The sequence below is a fragment of the Camellia sinensis genome, chromosome 8 (genome assembly GCF_055761805.1).
Source record: "Camellia sinensis isolate YWXY chromosome 8, ASM5576180v1, whole genome shotgun sequence".
Taxonomy (NCBI): domain Eukaryota; kingdom Viridiplantae; phylum Streptophyta; class Magnoliopsida; order Ericales; family Theaceae; genus Camellia; species Camellia sinensis.
Window position 1 is genome coordinate 111,385,102 of NC_138968.1, and position 14,320 is coordinate 111,399,421.

Consider the following 14,320-nt stretch of genomic DNA (forward strand, 5'->3'; position numbering starts at 1 on the left):
GCCGGCCTGGCTACCCTTTACTTTTATATGAGCGCGACCTCCCGCGGGCGGGGTGATTTACTTGGCGGCTACTGGAGAGTCTGGGAGGTACTTTCTGTCCCCTTGATTTACATTTCTGCTTCTCATTACTTGCACATTGCACACACAGCGCACTTTAATAGCCTGTATTTTGCTCTCAGCATTTCGTACTTACATTCTGCATTGCTTTTCTCAGTTATGGGTCTATGTATACTTCCCATCATTAGCCCCAGAGCTGGAGGTGGTAGGGATTCCCGTGACCCCATATTCATTGATATTCGAGGGCCCGCACCGGCCGAGACCTCGAGAGACCCTCCTTCGCCTGCGACAGTACTTCGACACGGTGCGACATTCAGAGGTACCTCAGAACTTTCAGTCCCTTTCATTTTTATCTTTGATTTGCTCTGTATATTCTCGATTTCTGATTGGTTTATGCATTCATCATCCGCAGATTACATGGCAGCCCTGGGTGTCCTTAGGTGACGGCCTCCGTCTTCAGTACACCGGAGCGTCGGACATCTCCCAGTATAGGGTCCTGCTTGAAGGGCCGGTTGGCAGGGCATGGTTCCTAGGAGAGCGCTTTCTGCGCCAGGTATGGGGGTATCTTTCTCAGGATATTCTCGCAGTACCTCCAGCCAGCATGCGGACTGCTGACAGACTCTCTTACTCGGAGGTAGTCGGCGCCATGCTGGGTACTGATGCTTTACTGCATATTGAGGAGGGGGACTACGCCACTTACCGTCACATATATTTGATGCCTCCATTGACGGAAGCTCGTATCCCGATGATGAGGCCTGCCGGTATGTCATCCTCGGGCAAGGCTCGGGCTCGGGCTGCAGACGCCCCTTCTACTAGCAGGGCCGGTACGTCTAGAGGTGGGAGTAGACCGGTTCCTCCGGCTCCGTCGGTTCATCCTCATCCCGGATGGCCAGATATGCCTACTGAGTTGATGGCGTGGCAGTATGGGGCTAGCTCTCCGACTCCGATTCCACTAGAGCCTCCGATGCCCAGTGATCGATACGCCATTGATCCGGACTCACCGCCGATATGCTCCACTTCTTTTCATTCATCATTCATATGTTTATACACTCTTCTGTTCACTGATGATTATGAGCTCATTTTTGCAGCCATCGCGAGGGTACATGGAGGAGGTGGTTGGACTGGTGGCCACACTCGAGGGCATGGTCCTACGCAGGGAGGCATAGTTGTCTGTCGCGGGCATTCAGGTACCCTTCAGTTTTCTGGCATTTATCATACTTCTAATGACATGCTGATTTCTACTGCATCGATAGACTATTTGTGTAGAGTACATCTGACACACACCCCACTTGTACACTGTATTTGCATGCACCCACTTCATGTAGCCTTTGCTTGTATCTGCGTCTGATGTATACATTTGGACTGATGCACTTGAATTGAACTCTTTGTTTTCAGATGCCTTCATGGTCCGGTCAGCCGCAGGCCAGGCCACCCGGGCCTCCTTGGGGAGCTGGGCCATCTGGGCCTTTTCAGGGGGCGGGGCCATCTCGGCCTTCCAGAGGAGCCGGGCCTTCTAGACCTTTTCGGGGAGCTCGAGGAGGGCCTGTCCGCAGACGCAGGGCTCACGTTGTGGAGGTGGAGCCTGATGAGGAGGAGGAGGAGGAGGAGGCCACAGATCGTCAGTTCGAGACGTCTGCCGGGGAGGAGGAGGAGGAGGCTGAGGGGAATCCTGAGGATGACAGCGCTGACTCAGATGATGATGATGCTGTGGAGATTGTCCCGCAAAAGAGGACGAGGCTTGCTTCTCGTTCCCGCTCCCGAGGACTTTGATGTTATTATTTCCTGCTTTATTTTTCTTTTTGCTAGTAGTTTGTAGCACTTTGCACATTGTTAGGCAGTTTTATTTTTTGTAAAACTTGTACCTTTGTTTGTTGTAAAGCATGATGAAATGAAATAGCTTTTGAAAAGATGTTTGTATTTTAAACTTTAGCATCGTATCGCATCAATTTATTTCGCACAAAATGAAATTGAATGGAAATGCGCATTGTGTAACCACCAAGTCAGGTAGTGAACCGACGCAACAAACTAAGCAACTCAACCTACTAAGATACAACAGAATCTTTAGCAAGTTTACAACTCGATAAGCAAAAATGCAACAGCGCAAATAAACAAGATTTTAACCAAAATTGCTTAAACAGAGAGCAATGGCTCAAAAACACGAAACACGTCCGCTCGACAAACAACTCGATAAGCAAAACAACAACTCGATAAGCAAAACTCAACAACAACAAAGTGTACTTCTGACGATCTGGGCATCGGAACGCATCCGAAATGAAGGCCTTTGACTTTCCCGTTGCATGGAAATGCTTGGAACTCTCCCTCGAAGGGTAAAACAGGGCCAAGAGGATACACTGCAGCATTGCCAACCATCCCTGGGAGCCGGCCGGCCATTTTTTGTGGAGAGAGACAGCTGGCCGGCCATTTCTGAAAAAGTAAATTGCTGGCCAGCCAGAAAAGGTGGCTGGCCGGCCATTCAGTCCTGCAGCCTCCAGATTTTTGACACGTGTCCCCGTGAATAGTGTTTTTCCTTATATAAAAGCCTCAACTTCGGGAACATTCATTTCATCTTAGTTTTAGACAAAGATGGAGGCGTATCTCGCAGAAAATATCACATCTTGGATCTCTTCTCTAGATGGCTTGGAAAAGCTGAATTTCCGGGGTTTCGGCTTGAATGCACTATTCACGCTGAGCCGTACTTCGCTACATCTTCCTTTCCTCCATGTCGCGGCAAGGTTCTGGAATCCAGTGACGCACGTTTTTAGCTTTGGCGGCCAAGAGATGTGCCCCACTTTCGAAGATTTTCAGGTTTTGATGGAGTCTGAATGCTCTGAAGTGATCTTGCCCCAGCTCCGTTTTGGCCATGCTCAGGCTTTAGGGCAGATGTGTGGGCTCACGGCGCATGACGCTCGATCTCTGATCTGCAGTGGGGAATTGGACATCCTCGGCTTGATCCATCGTTTTTCCGACGCCGGTGACCGCAGCAACCATTATTGGCAGGGTTTTCGGCAACACGCCCTCTGCTTATGTTTGCTGTCTCACTTTCTGCTTTCCTCGGGCTTCGGCGAGGCTAGCATTCGCCTGATTGAAGTCGCCCAAGGTTTGAGAGAAGGAAAGAGCTGTATTGCCATGACCTTGGCCGAGACACTGATGGGCTTAGATTCTGCCTATCGCCGGGAGGCCACTAGGTTTGCCGGGAGTCCACTGCTACTGCAGGTAATGTTTCCCACCCGACCTCACATATATATTTGCTCACATCACTCGACCCTCAGGCTCGGTTTTTCTCACAAAACCCTTGTCTTACTTTTCTCTCATCATACATCTCTCTGTTCTTTATTCTCTCATTTTCCATCCCTCCCCTAGGTATGGTTAATGGACAAGTTGCAGGTTGTGGACTCTTGCCCAGCTTATTCAGCTCGAGGCTACTTCTTTCGGCAGCGCCTAGTCAATGCTCTTGACGAAAGGTGGTGGTTCGATTGGATGTGCAATTTGTCCGCAGACGGCATTGCTTGGCGTTGTCTTTGGCTCAACCTCCCGGCAATGAGCTATAGTATGTCCCGGCTGATTGGGATCCAATTGATTGGTCTAACCCACTGCGTATTTTACTTTCCGTTCCGATTCCTGCGTCAGTTTGGTCATGATCAGACCTGTCCACCGGAGGGGATTGAGTACCCAGCCGCTTTCCCGGTCCGGGGTGCACAGCTTGCCCGATATGCCACGGCATGGAGGACTAGAGAGCTCCTGGCCCCTGCTTCGACTTTCAGTTGCACTTTGTCCGATGAGTGCTTGGATTGGCTCAATGAAGAGGCACAGGTTGGGCCCAGCTTGGCATCAGATGCTTCGTCCAGCTCTGGGAGGGGGCGCAGAGATACTTGATTCAACCATGCCCCAAATTTATTACTTATTTAGTATTTTCAAGTTTTCTTTATGAATGTACTAAAAAAAGTAACCTCGATTGTAATGCAAGAGCAGGAGAACTCAGTTTTGAAATCAATGAAATTGAAAGTTGCGGTACTGAAAATTTTCCACTTTTGGTCCAAAAATGGTCTTAATCGTAAAAAGATTGATTTGAACAAAGTCAACTTTTATTAAAACTTTTCAAAACTATTTTCGATGTGGATCAAAACTGGACACGCCGAAAATTTGTCACTGAGATGCACAATCCCAGATCCCCGCAACTGGAAAGTTGCCCCTAGTCTGAGTAACTTTGCACCGTTGCGGCAACGGAAAGTTGCCCCTAGTTTGAACAACACTGTACCGGAGATCGCGATAAATGCTGATGGATAAAGATGACTGAGATGATCGAAATGGACAGAGTTGATCGGGGAAAAGTTTATGACTGAACTTCAAGGTGAAGTTGCCTACGTATCCCAAAGATGGGAATCAAGCCTTACGTAGTTTAGGCCGAGGTTCACTCGAGTATTTTCACTCTCCTTTTGCGCTCTAACTTTTGCCAAGGCCGCCCTTTGCGGGTTTTCAACCTTGCGAGCTCAGTTTTTATATTTTCTAATTTTTTTTTTTTGTGCTCTGAATTTTGCCTAGGTCGCCCTTTCGGGTTTTCGGCCTAGCGAGCCTCTCAAGGATAGTATTTCTTCAACTTGTCCATATTGATCGGTTGTGAGAACTCCAAGCCATCTAGATCCATCAGAACTATAGCCCCACCTGACCAGATAGCTTTGATGATGTAAGGGCCAGTCCAATTAGGTCTGAACTTGCCCCTTGGGTCGTGGATGGGAGCTCGGTTGTCTTTGAGCACCAAATCTCCTTCTTTCAGATTCCTGGACTTAACCTTCTTGTTGAAAGCCCGGGCAATTCTGCGTTGATAGCCTTGGATGTGGTACAGTGCTTTCAGTCTTCTTTCATCAAAGAGCATGAGTTCTTCGAATCTGCTTTGCTGCCAATCTGCTTCGGCTATCTGGCATTCAGCCAACACTCGTAAAGACGGAACCTCAATCTCAATGGGTAGAACAGCCTCCATTCCATAGACCAATGAATATGGAGTTGCTCCAGTAGAAGTTCTGATTGAAGTCCTGTAGCCCCACAGAGCAAATGGCAGCTTGTCTGGCCAATCTCGATAGGTTTCCACCATCTTCTGTAGTATATGCTTGATATTCTTGTTGGCGGCCTCAACCGCTCCGTTGGTCTGCGGCCTGTATGTAGATGACTTATGAAAAGCACATTGTATTTCTCCAACAAGTCTATCACTTCTTTCTTGAAGTGGGAACCATTATCTGAAATTATTTCGTTTGGCACCCCGTAGCGACAGATGATGTTGTTCCTGATGAACTTTGCGACATGCGACGCCTTCAACACCGCGTATGATTGGGCCTCGACCCACTTTGTGAAATAATCTATCGCTACTAGGATAAACTCATGCCCATTGGACCCCTTCGGGGTAACAGCTCCGATCATATCAATTCCCCAGACTGAAAACGGCCACGACGAAGTCATGTTGTACAGTTTTGACGGCGGGATGTTCATGCGATTTGCATGGATTTGACACTTGTGGCATCGCCGAACAAAGCTAATACAATCCTCCTCCATGGTTGACCAGTAGTAGCCCTGTCTGAGGATCTTCCTGGCCAGCATTACTCCATTCATGTGTGCACCGCACTCTCCCCCATGGATGGCTTCCATCAGGCGTTTCGACTCTTCAGCTTCTACACAGAGCTTATGGATTCCCAGATGCCCCCTTTTGTACAGCTTTCCCCCGCAGATGATAAACTGAGCAGCCATTCTTCTGACAGCCCTCTTATCTTTGGCATTTGCCCCTAGTGGGTATGTCTCCTTTTCCAAGAAGTTCCAGATGTCGTAATACCAGGGGTTGCCGTCTTGAACCTCATCTATGGCGGAAATCGACTCGTATGCCGGCACGAACTTCTGATCAATAATGATTGGACGCATCCGGACTCCGGACGGGATGTCTATCATAGAAGATAGAGTTGCTAATGAATCTGCAAACCTGTTGTTCTCTCTTACAAGGTGGGTGAAATTCAGCTTCTCAAACCGAGGAATTAGCAGATCCAAGGTTTGGTGGTAGATTATCATCCTTTCCTCCTTGACTTTCCAATCTCCTTTCGCTTGAGACACAACAAGGTTCGAGTCCCCAATGACGTCCAATCGTCTTGCCCCTAGTTCCAGGGCTGCTTCCAGGCCAGCAATACATGCTTCATACTCTGCCTCATTGTTGGAAACTTTGAACCGGAGCTTGAATGCTAAAGGAATACGGGAATCGTCAGGCGCTATCAGCAACACCCCTATCCCATACCCATACTGGTTTGACGCTCCATCAAAGTACATCGTCCAAGTTTCATCTTCGACGTGCAGAATGGCTTCATCTGGGAATAGATACTCAACCGCTTCATCCCCCTCAACCGGGTGGTCGGCAAGGAACTCCGCTACCGCTCTCCCTTTTACTGACTTGCGCGTTACATACTTCAAATCAAATTCGGAGAGCAACAGCAGCCAACGAGCTAGCCTACCCGTAAGTGCTGGTTTCTCGAAAAGATATTTGATGGGATCCAAACGCGAAACCAACATTAACCAACATTACAGAGTGGGCTAACAGGTAGTGCCGCAGCTTCCCGGTTGCCCATACCAAGGCCAAACAAGCCTTCTCCAGCGGTGTATAGCGGGTCTCGTAATCCAGCATCTTTTTGCTCAAATAGTAGATGGCTCTTTCCAATTTGTCTTCTGACTCCTGCGCAAGCATGCAGCCCATGGTAGTCTCAGTCACCGAAAGGTACAATATCAACGGTCTCCCCGGTTCTGGTGGCGACAACACGGGTGGGTTCTGTAGATATTCTTTGATCTGCTCAAAAGCTGCTTGACATCGGCCGTCCCATTGGAATTTCTTTCCTTTCTTCAGGAGACCAAAAAGTGGTTCACAAGTCAAGGTTAATTTAGAAATAAACCGTCTTATGAATTGCACTTTACCCAGAAAGCCTCGCACCTCTTTTTCAGTCCTTGGTGGTGGCATTTCTAAGATGGCCTTGATTTTGGAAGGGTCGACCTCGATGCCCCTTTGTGTGATCAAAAACCCTAGCATCTTCCCTGCTGTAACACCAAACGTGCATTTCTGGGGATTCAGTCGCAGCCGAAACTCTTTGATCCTTTGAAAGAATTTTTGTAAGGCGGTGTAGTGGCCCTCTCTATCTTTGGACTTGACAATCATGTCGTCCACATACACCTCGACCTCTTTATGGATCATATCATGCAATATTGTAGTTGCTGCCCGTTGATACGTAGCTCCAGCGTTTTTCAACCCGAATGGCATAACTCTATAACAATATGTACCCCATGGGGTAGTAAACGCAGTCTTCTCCCGGTCTTCGGGTGCCATCACTATCTGATTATAGCCTGAGAAACCATCCATAAACGAAAGCAAGGCATGTCCTTCCGTGAAGTCCACCAATTCATCGATGTGCGGCAAAGGGAAGTCGTCCTTCGGACTGGCCCTGTTCAAATCTCTGAAGTCTACACAGACCCGAATTCTGCCGTCCTTCTTTGGCACCGGAACTATGTTGGCCAACCAAGTTGGATATTCAGATACCAGCAGGAACCCTGCGTCAATTTGCTTGGTGACCTCTTCCTTGATTTTGAGAGCCCAGTCCGGGCGAATCCTTCTGAGTTTCTGTTTGACAGGGCGGGCCTCGGGATCAAGAGGGATCCGGTGCTGTACAATCTCAGGATCGATTCTAGGCATGTCTTCATAGGACCACGCGAAAACTTCTTTGAAATCTTTTAATAAAGCGACTAAGCGCTCGCGCTCCTCTGAAGACAACGTGGACCCGATCTGGACTAGCCGCGGGTCCTTCTCAGTACCAACATTCACAGTAGTGATTTCATCCATTAAAGGTTTAACAAATCTTTCCTGCTCTTGATCAATTAATCGTTGCAAAACTGGGGGAATTTCTTCCTCGCTGTTTTCATCAAAATTTTGAAAATCCTGATTTAAGCAATAAATCAAAGGCACAGAAAAATACTCGGAAACCACATCCACATCATTCTCATTAAATACTTCCAAGCCGTCAGATTCCTCTGTTACAACAGACTCAAAAGAAAATGAAAAAGACGACCTAGACAGGACTGTGGCATCCGGGTTATCACCCCTAGGAATACCGGACTCAGACTCAGTCGAGCTGGAATCTGATTCCGACGTACAAGATTCGGTAGAATCAGATTCCGGCTCACTACCTTACCCGGAACTGCTAGATAAAAAGCCTTCTTCATATTGCCAGATGAGAGAAGGTGCGATAGATGCATCCAAGATCGGCACTGGAAAGCCCACAGCTATTTCATCTCCAATCACAGAAACCGAAGAGTTATCCCCTAAGCACTCTTGGCCGATCGGAGGATCTGATAGTAGACTCGCCAGTGCTACCCCCATTTCAAGCTCTGTGCTCTCAGGATCCACTGTTTCACATTGCTCAACCTCAGTTGGTGGGTCTGTCTGCGCTTCGGCAACGTCATCCCCAGATAATTGTATGTCGAAGAAGATTTCAAAACCAGGCACGCGCTTCCCCTCCGCGTTTTGCCATGGCTCCGGGAAGCCGCAGAATGGAAAATCTTCCCCCTCCCGGACGAAACGTCCGTTTAGGGTACCCCAGATGGGCCTGTGCATTAACTCAAATGGCTTCCCAGCCTTCTTCGCCCTGGCCCTTCCGGCCATTTCTTTTCCTTTCCTCACCCAATCTTCCTTGGTGGGCAGATAGCCCAGTCCAAAGGCATGAGGGTTGTGTGGCACTTCGGCCAACACTGAGACGCCCTTCCGGCCACTTCTCCCTAATCCCATCCCAGGGGTATGCTTTAGCGTGTTCATGAGGTATATGGATTGTGCACTAACATACATGCCCTCATTCGCAGCCATGACATTCTGCACCACTTGAGCCTCGGCCAAAGTGAACCCCGACAAAAACACATCCTCCGTGCCGTGCTCAATCTCCAAGACAGGTGTTGACACCTCCGGCGGCGGATGGATTGATGAATTTCCGAAAACTATCGCTACCCCTTTCCCGTGGGGGTACTTTAGCATCTGATGTAGAGTGGAAGAGACTGCTTTGACCTGGTGCAACCACGGTCGCCCCAAAAGTAAGTTAAAGGTTGCGGGAACGTCCAAGATATGAAATTCGACGTTGTGTTGTCCTGGACCAACCTTGGTTTGAATTTTAACAGTCCCCATCACTTCTCTGCTGGTATTGTCGTATGCTCTGATCACTTGGGTGGTTGGGACGAAGTCCGCGGGTTTTAACCCGATTGCATATGCCGTTCTGGTCGGGCAGACATTAATCGCAGACCCGGTATCAACAAGTACCACCGGTATCCACTTATCTCTACATTCCACAGAAATATAGAGAGGTTTGTTATGACTTATGCCCTCAGGCAGTAGCTCCTTGTCCGAAAAGGTTAATGCCGGGGAACCTCCTCCCGGAAAGACCAGCCCAACCAGCTGTTCAGGCGTGGTGTCTATGGAGAGTTTGGACTTGTCCATAGCAGATAGAACAGCCTCTCTGTGTACTCGTGATGCCATTAGCAGTCCCCAGATGGAGATGTCTGCTTGTATTTTCTTTAACTGTTTCAGCACAGCTTCATCTTCAATCTGCTTCTCCTTCTGTCTCTCCGCTTCTCTATCTTTCCCGGATGCCTCGGGTTGGTCCAGGTGTGGGGGTTTGAAGTACCGCCCACTTCTTGTCATATGGTCCACTTCATCAAGATACCAAGTATCATCCGGCTGGCCACTTCCCCAGTCTTCATCGATGTGGGCAAGACACAAGTCGTCATCTTCCCACCACATTCCGCTGGCAGCCAACAGACACCTGTCTGGCTCCGGTCCACTCGCACTCTCAGTGCTCTCTGTCCATATGCTCGCAGCATTGTCTGTTTTCGTGCACACAGCACTTTCAGTCCCCTCAGGGCCTTTAGCTTTCCTAATTCTCTCAGCCTCCTCAAACTTTCCTTGTTCCAGCTGTGTCAGTACAGCTGTTTGTTCAACAGTTCCCATATCCATAATGCCCGTGTCCCGAGCGGAATTCTTAACACCGGCGCTCTCCGGCGGTACAACTTGACTTTCGGCCGTTCCGGCCACAACTGATATTTCTGCCCCTGCCGGGCTCTGTTCTGATTGGGATTCCCCCACTGCATCTGGTTGATCCTCGAGCCATCCCGTGGCCTCCTCTGATCCCTCATAATCATACCAGTTAATCGACGCATCCCCCAGTTCCTGGTCCTCGAGAAATTGCAAGTTAGCAAAGTCCTCCTCTACGGCTGTCAGCTCATCTGCCCATAGCCCAGATTCATCCCCCCGGATCATGCATAGCTCTCCTGTCTCTGGTAATTCTACACTTAGCCCAATTCGGCTCGTTGATAGGATGTACTTGCTTGGATCATAGGCTCCCTCAGCAAAATTCTGCCCAGTCCCTGATTCAGCAATCTCGTTCTCTCCCAAAATCTGCCCTGCCCTGTCTTCGACGGTCACCACCATCGGTTCTGGTTGGGTTTTGGAGATGTCCACCATGCACAAGAAATCAGTGCAATCGGGGAGGAGCACCTCTGGCTTGGGTAGGTGGGTGGGCGTAATATAGATGCTAGGATCGTAAGATGTGACCCCAGTCTGGATAAAGTTAATTCTTTTGGGAGGAGGAGCTTGGTTATGTGGTGGGAGAGGGTTGGTTGTGACATTGGGTTGATCGGGAGGTGCGATCACCTGTTTGTCAATAAGATCTTGGATCTCATGACGCAATCTGTAACAACGGTCGGTGTCATGACCGTGTTGTTGGTGGTACGCACAGTATTTTGATGGGTCGTAAGAGGGGGGGAGTGGATTCGGTAATGTCTTTGGCTCCAGGGGTTTTAAATGATTCTTTCTGATCAATATTCCCAGAACTTTGGTCAGAGGCATATATAGTGGGGTAAAGGTCTTTTGGCCTCGCGGTTGGAACCGGTTATTTTGTGTGTTGCTTCCGGACGCGCCGGAAAAGGGTGTGGCAGTCATGGGTCTTGGAGGGGGAGGGGGAGTGGTGGTGACCATACCAACTTCCGAGGCTCTCGTATTTGCAGCGCCACTCGGGCCCGCATTGTTGTTACGGTTAAACGTCCTCCTCGGTTGTTCTCTATCATGGTCAAACAGACCTTGTTTCATTGCGTCTTCGATTTGCACCCCCATATCATGTAAATCTGCGAAAGTAGGGAAGGGGACCACAATCATTCTCAGCATCAGTTTTGGGTGGAGATTGCGCACAATCATCCGGATTTGATCTTTGTCTGTGGGCCTTAAAATCATTGTTGACGCCTTTGCCCTCCATCGGATCACAAAGTCCGAGAAAGATTCCTTGGGCTCTTGCCTTGTCGTTTCAAGATCGCGGGTTGTGATCTCGATCTGAGTGTTGTACGAATATTGTGTGACAAAGGCCTCAGCCATTTCATCCCAATTCTTTTTCACTTCATCTTGTAATCTTGCGTACCAATGAGAGGCTACACCCGACAGGGTTCGGCCGAATAATGAGAGCTTCTGTGGTCGTGTTAGGCCCATTGGCCGCAAGACATCTGCAAACAGTCGGATATGGACCATGGGGTCGCCGGTACCATCAAAACGGTCGATTTGTGGCATTTTGAACCTATCGGGGAGTGTTACGGCCTCCTCGGTATATCCATCTCCGATATCCGGCATAGCCTTGACCCCTTGGGATTTCTTGAAGAGCTTCTCCAGTTTGCTCAATTTCAGAGCTGTATGATCAACCTCGACCTCGAATGGAGAGTCCGGGTGATTGGATGTATGGACCTTGGACAGTTGTGGTGGAAGCGGGGGCGGAGCTGGCCCCGTTGGAAGACTCGTGTCCTCTTGTAAGTTTTGGACATGCGGCAGGGTATTCTGGGCATTTGGTGGGGTGTTCTGAACAGTAGGTGCCTGCTCAGGTAATGGAGCCCCTGCCGGAGGAGGGATTTGGTGTGAAGCAGATGCTGTATTCTGCTGTTGCAATCTGGCGATTAGTTCGGCCTGTTGGGCCATGATCGTGGCCTGCTGTTTGGAAAATTCCGTTTGACGGGTGGCATCATCATGCATCTGTCTCATGCTCTCCTGCATCTGGCGCATTAGAGCCTCCATCCCTGATGTATTCGGTTGATCCATCTGTCTAACTGGTATGTCTATTTTTACAACAGTAATTGAGACCTCAGTCCTGTAGTCCTCTGATAAAGTAACCCACTGTTCTGACAACCTCTGTTCTGACGTACTGCGCCTTTTCGGCTTCCTTCTGGTAACAGGGGGTAGAGAACGGAACACTGGCTGTCCGTCGATTAGATCCTCAGATCGGTGGAGTCGACGACCTCGTGTCCAAGGTGCTTGGGGAATGCCTGTTGGGTTGGAAGCAATCGTGCTAAAACTGACCTAGCAAAAGATAAATAAAGCGAAAAGGAAATAAATAAACAGATAAACGGACAGCATAACAGCTTAAAATAAAATGCAAGACACACAGTCGGGCATAATCAACACACAGTCAATAAGCTGAAATACACACTGGCCTCAAAGACTGATTATTATCCCTGTATCACTGTTCCCTGAAACAGAATCTGATATCCGCAGATAACTCGTTCGCAAATACTGGCTAATGCCCGCAGGCCTGATACCCATAATACTGAACTGATGCCCGCAGGCCTAATGTTGAAACTCATGTACTAAATTGATGCCCGCAGGCCTGATACTTGGACTCATATACTGATCTGATGCCCGCAGGCCTGATACTGACAATACTGAACTGATGCCCGCAGGCTTGATACCCAAACTCATATACTGATACATGCATTCCTGTAGAGACGCACTCTAAAGCACATAACAGATAAGTGAGAGCCAAAACACCCCTATGTTGGGGTAGGGTTTCCCTGTCCTATTGTGTCAGGAGCTAGGGTTTCACTACGCACGCAGCGGTTTCAAACAACCTATAAACGGGTAAGCAACCTGTCCTAATTTGGAATAGTCACTATGGATCCGAATATGCACTAGGTCGAATGGTCAAAAAGGGTGCCCCGGTAAAACCGGGGTTTGTGTTCCCATACTGGCAGAGCCCACAACCGGTCAGCCTTATGGTCATGCCTTGACAAGACAAGCCTCCGGCAAACCGTTCAGGAATAGCAGATGGCAAGCACGGTGTCCTAGGCGCACCAATGCAAATGCAATGCAAAGAAACACACAAGTGTAGTCAAAAACAGATATCACGAGTTCGAGTCAAGTTCTCTAAATCCCCAGCAGAGTCGCCAGAAACTGTAACAAGCCCGCGGGGGACCTCGCTACAGCTCGAACTCGACTTTTGTAGTCACGGTTCTAAGTCTGAACCAAAGAGTCCAAATCCGGCAAATCGTTTTGAGAAAAACAGATTTTTGAAAGAAATGCCAAACATGGACTGCTTTGCCAGATACAGAGTCGCCACCTAAATATTTTTTTAATGGGAAATTTAGGAAACCCTGACTCGGTGCCAAAGGCCACGTGTCCGTCATCACCAAAGTTGCCTCGGCTCGGGAACTTGGGTACGATTGGGGAAGGTCACTTCGTGAGCACCCCCGCTCGCCCGGTCATAGACCGGCCTCTACTAACCATGATATCAATTTTTGAAAACATTGTGAGTTCTTATTCCGGTTTATTTAGCCTAGTTTACTATGTGATGCTCACAGCATACAAATATAGACTGGGTCGCCCGAATTGGAACAAAACATTTCATGCTTGTTTTTTAAAATGGTTTGCTACCCGCAGGTAAGCTTTGAAACATTTGATGTTTTACTCCAATTCAGATAACCCAACCTTCACCCACAGGCATTCAAGCAGTTATATCAGATAAGCACATAGCCTCATGGTAAGCATGCTATTCATGGCAGTCACTCACACGCATGCAAGGATGCTAAAGCATAAAGCTTACCGAGTACTCCAAGCCAAAATAGGAATTCATTAGAAATCATGCATGATCCTAACTATACAGAAATGCCTAATGCAACACATGCAAAATGCAATTATAGCAGGCTCGGCTATTCTAATATGGCGTATGAAATGCTACAACTACCATGTATTCAACTTGGAATTGAAAGCGCGAAGCAGTTAGTATGATGCGCCGAGCCCGGTGCGTGCAAAACAGATGAATGAATGCAAACATGCTATCATACTGTATGCTAATTGAAATATGCCCTAATCTAACCATCATAAGCGGATAAATAAAAGGGAGAAAGACGTGGGGTTGGAAGACATACATCACACACACGCACACTTATTACAGTTGCGCCCTCACTC